A 5,149-nucleotide genomic window follows, 5' to 3' on the forward strand; every position below is an offset into this window, starting at 1 on the left:
ACGCTGTCAGATCAGGGCGCAAGAGGCCGGGGGGACGCAAGCTCACGTCAGGGCGGGCAGCCATCCCGATCATTGAGCGCCAGAGGCCTGACAGTGCTCCAGCTAAATGTCGAGGGCCTCACCACCGCCAAACTGGACATCATACGCCACCTCGCCGACTCCCATGAAGTCGCGGCCGTCCTCCTTCAGGAGACGCACTGTGGAAAAGGAGACTTTCTCAGGTTGCCCGGGTTCCACCTCGCCGGCAGCACGGGATGGCCAACTTTGTCAGGTCTGACCTCAGCTGGACAGCCACAGGCCAATCCCCTCCAGGTGCTAGTCTCGAGTGGATGTCCACGAGGATACAGACAACAACGGTTGTGAAGTGTACAAGCCCCCACCATCTGTACTGTCCACATCGGCCCTCCAAACTACCCCGGCACCCGCCATCTACGCCGGGGATTTTAACTGCCAGCACACCGACTGGGGATACTCCCACACAACACCGGATGGGGAGACGCTGAGCGAGTGGGCCTCCAATGCCAACGCCCATCTCCTGTTTGACCCCAAAGAGCCACCAAGCTTCTACTCCTCCAGATGGAACACCTTCACCAACCCAGACCTTGCCTTTGCTGTGTTCCACAGTAATGACCCGATGCCAGAGAGAAGGGTCATTGACAGGTTCCCCCGATCACACCACCGACCATCTGTCATCAGAATACCATCACTGGTGCAGCAGGGAAGCCTGTCAAAAGATGGGATTTCCGGAAGGCCAACTGGCATGCTTTTTCTGTTGACACAGAGAGAAGATCTGTCACCCTCCCGGACCCGGACACTCCTAATGTGGATGCTGCATATGCAGCCTACTGTGAAGTGCTGACAGGGGCAGCGAAGAAAACCATACCATGAGGCTACAATGCAAACTACATCCCGGGTTGGAACGAGGAGTGCAACCACCTCCTGCGAGCCCACCAGCAGGCTAGCTCAAGAGCTGAAGTGGATGCGACAGCAACGGCACTGCTTGAGAAGCTGGACGCCACTCGCAGGGCTAGATGGACAGAGGTCGTAGAGTCGATTGACTTTACCCACTCCAGCCGTAAAGCGTGGCAGACCATAAACCAGCTCTCAGGAAGAAGTACACCGCCTCCCAAGTGCCCTGTGACAGCAAACTCCATCGCAGCCCAACTCCTGAAAAATGGCCGCTTCCCAGACGCAGACAAAGAGTTTGCCCGCTCAACATCCCACGAGGTATCCAGTCTCTCTAGGGCAGCCAGTGTTAATGCCAACCTGTCAGGAGATTTCACACCAGCTGAGCTCAAGGACGCTACGGCCAAACTCAAACAAGGCAAGGCACCAGGCTCAGACCAACATCCACCCAGAGTTTGTGATCCACCAGAGCGAAATAACATCTGCCTGGCTGCGTGCATTCTTCTCTGTGTGCCTCCGGAGGTCCAAGCCCCCAAGGGCATGGCGACGGGCCGCTGTCATAGCCCTCTTGAAACCCAACAAACCTGCGGATGACCCCAAGTCCTACAGACCAATCTCGTTGCTGTGCGTCCCTTTTAAAATCCTGGAGAGGATTATACACAGCCGAATTGAGCCAGTAGTTGACTCACAACTTCCGAGGGAACAGGCTGGCTTCCGTCGGGGCAGGTCTACAGTGGACCAGGTAACCCTTCTCACACAAGATCTCGAGGACAGCTTCCAGGCCAAAACCAAAGCTGGGGTGGTACTACTGGACCTGACTGCTGCTTACGATACCGTCTGGCACCGCGGACTCCACCTGAAGCTGCTGAGAACAATCCCGGACCATCATATGGTCAACTTCATCATGGAGATGCTGTCAAACCGCAGCCTCATTCTCCAGACCAGTGATGGCCAGCGCAGCAGGCTCAGGAGGCTGAGAAACGGGGTCCCACAAGGGTCTGTCCTCTCACCGATGCTCTTCAACATCTACATCGTTGACCTACTGGTGACGACATCTAGAAGGTATGGATACGCGGATGACCTAGCCATCATGCTACACCGGCCCACATGGAAGGCGGTTGAAGAGGGTCTCAATCAGGACATGGACGTCCTGGCTGCCTACCTTCGAAGCTGGCGACTGCAGCTCAGTAAGGGAAAGACTGTATCAGCAGCATTCCACCTCTGCAACAGGGAAGCAAGAAGGGAGCTGGAGATCTTAGTGGACAACAAACCCCTGGAGTTCCAGCAGGCCCTAAAGTACCTGGGCGTACGCTTGGACAGGACACTGTCCTACAAACAACATTTGGATGAAGTGAGGGCTAAAGTAACAGCAAGGGTCTCACTCATCCGGCGCTTAGCTGGTACAACCTGGGGGGCCTCGGCCAAGGTACTATGTATCTCCACACAAGCCCTCGTATTCTCTGCAGCTGAGTACTTTGCCCCAACCTGGTGTAGAAGCCCACATGCCAAGAAGGTCGATACGGCCATCAACAATGCCCTCCGGATCATAAGTGGCTGCCTGAAACCCACCCCCGTGTTCTACCTGCCAGTCCTAGCAGGGATAGCGCCAGCCGGCCTACGGCGAGAGGCCGCTACCCTCGCCCTGGCAAGGAAAGCCCAGGAACACAGCTGGCACCTCCTCCATGAAACCACCACCATGGTAACACCTCCAAGCAGACTCAAGTCCCGCCACCCATAAAATCAGGCCGCACAAGAGATGCTTATTTCCATCCCGGAGGATCTGACAACCAAAGCCTGGCTGGCAGCGGAATGGAAGCAGGAGTGGGAGTCAGCAGGACAGACAGTGCAGCGTGTGAGTGCGGGGAGCCTGAGCAGACTGCCGACCACATCATCACCACCTGTCCCCGGCATAGACCACCTTCAGAGGAGGGCCTCTTCCAAGTGGGACCTGAGACGAGGGAGTGGCTACACGACACGAAGATGTACATATGAAGACGATACACGAAAGAAGACCTCCTCCCTGTAGTCCATGTCGTTGTTGTCACGGATGAGGCCCACTACTGTTGTGTCGTCTGCATACTTCACAATGTGGTTAGTAGTGGACCTGGCGCAGCAGTCATGAGTCATCAACGTGAACAGCAGTGGACTCAGGACGCAGCCCTGGGGGGAGCCGGTGCTCAGGGAGATGGCACTGGAGGTGTTGTCGCCCACTCTCACAGACTGGGGTCTGTCTGTGAGGAAGTCAAGCAGCCAGTTGCACAGGGGGGTACTGAATCCAAGGGGGGCCAGTTTGCTTACCAAGTGCTGCGGGATGATGGTGTTGAACGCCGAGCTGAAGTCCAGAAACAACATCCGCAGGTGTGTTCATTTCCTTTGAATGTTGCACATGTTTTTTGCACTTTTGAAACTCTTTAATTCAGTCTTGCCAGAACTGTTCATTTGAAATAAAACTGCAATTCAAAGAAAAGAGCATTCACACTGTATGCAAACATGTCCTTGGAAAAAAGGACATTTGGTCACCTTATATGTCCACTCACTGTTATATTGTGGAGCAGTAAATCTGGTACTTTCCATAACTTCTTGGGCACGAATGCAAAATTCTGTACTGAACCAAACTTTTGCTTTGTGAAAATGTGTGTTGCAATAAATAGCTAATGGGGCAAAGTTGCAAATACAGGGTTCGTATTTTGCAGTGAGACGGAAGGTAAAGCATTTATCATGGTTAAAAATGGGAAAATGTGAATGGAAAAAAGGAGAGATTGTCAGATGCGTCAGTAATGCTGTAGTCTTGCGAGAGAGAGCGTACGTGACGCGAGAAAAAAAAATAGAGTCAAGTGGCACACTCAGCTGCCAAACAATTCTGATTCATTCAGAAAATAAAGCAAATAAAACTTAAATATCAAAATCTGGAGGCACTTGAAGGCTACATCGAAGAGTGCTACGACCGTCTCGTCATGGGGAAGCCATCTAAGACGCCAACGTCTAAAAGAAGCCGCCCGGAGGACTCACCTGGCCATGTGTCACCGCCGGGTACAAACTTCACCGACATCCTGGATTCCATCGACAAGAGGCTGACTTGTTTGGATGGCCGCCTCACACTTGTCGAGGTGCTCCAAAAGGAATTCCAAGCCATCCGTGAGAGTTTGGAATTCGGACAACAGCAGGTCATGTCTCTCGCCAATGAGAACGCCGTTCTTCGTGAGACTGTAAAATCCCTCACCGACGGAGTGATGCAACTCACCTGGGACAACAGGAGCATGAAGGAGACGATGCTGGACCTCCAGGCGAGAAGCATGAGGGACAATCTGGTCTTCGCGGGAATACCGGAAAAGACCGAAGAAGATCCAGAGGAAACCATCAAGTCCTTCATGGAACATCAGCTCAAGCTTCCAGTGGACACCATCAGGAACATCACCTTCCATCGCGTCCACCGGCTTGGAGCCAAAAAGCCAAAGAGCAGGAGGCCGAGACCCATCATAGCCAAATTCGAACACTTTAAGCAGAAGGAGCAGGTGAGGAACAAGGGCCGAGAGCTGAAAGGATCCAACTTCAGCATCAACGACCAGTTTCCAAAGGAAATTCTCGACTGCCGACGCCATCTGTTTCCGCTTCGCAAGAAGTTTATCACCGAAGGATGCCGTGCAGTCATCGCGGTGGATAAACTTTTCATCAACGGCCAACTTTACCGTGATCCGGAAGCCACGCCGTGGCTGTATTAATAGCGTCTGAAACACGGTAAATGTTGTATTTTTTTTTTCTTTTGTTATTTCATTATGCTTCAATCCCTCTCTTTTTTTCCCCCCTCTTGCTCACAATACACCTGTGCGTCATCATAGCGCACACGTAAACACCATACGCTCTCTCTCTCTCTCTCGGTAAACCAACATGTTTACTGTTTTACTTTTTTGTTTTCCTTTTTATGTCACTTATTTCACTACCTGTTTAATCCACCACTCTCTTCTTTTCTTTTTCTTTTATGTTTTTTGTTTTGTTTTTCTCTTTCTATTTCTCCACCTGTTGTGTGTGTCCCCTTGTCGTCATCAGCATTTACACTCACAGCTAATACATGTACAACTATACACACTATACACACCTACATATAGGCATGATAGGCTTACATTTAGATACAGACATGCATTATTTACACATAAAGTACACACATACATCCACACACTTAGTTACAGTCTAGTTTAGTATGTCCACTGTGCAGTTTGTCACTTGGAATGTGCGTGGGGTCGGGTCA

This window comes from Entelurus aequoreus, linkage group LG02 (genome assembly GCF_033978785.1).
Source record: "Entelurus aequoreus isolate RoL-2023_Sb linkage group LG02, RoL_Eaeq_v1.1, whole genome shotgun sequence".
In the NCBI taxonomy this organism is placed as follows: Eukaryota; Metazoa; Chordata; class Actinopteri; order Syngnathiformes; family Syngnathidae; genus Entelurus; species Entelurus aequoreus.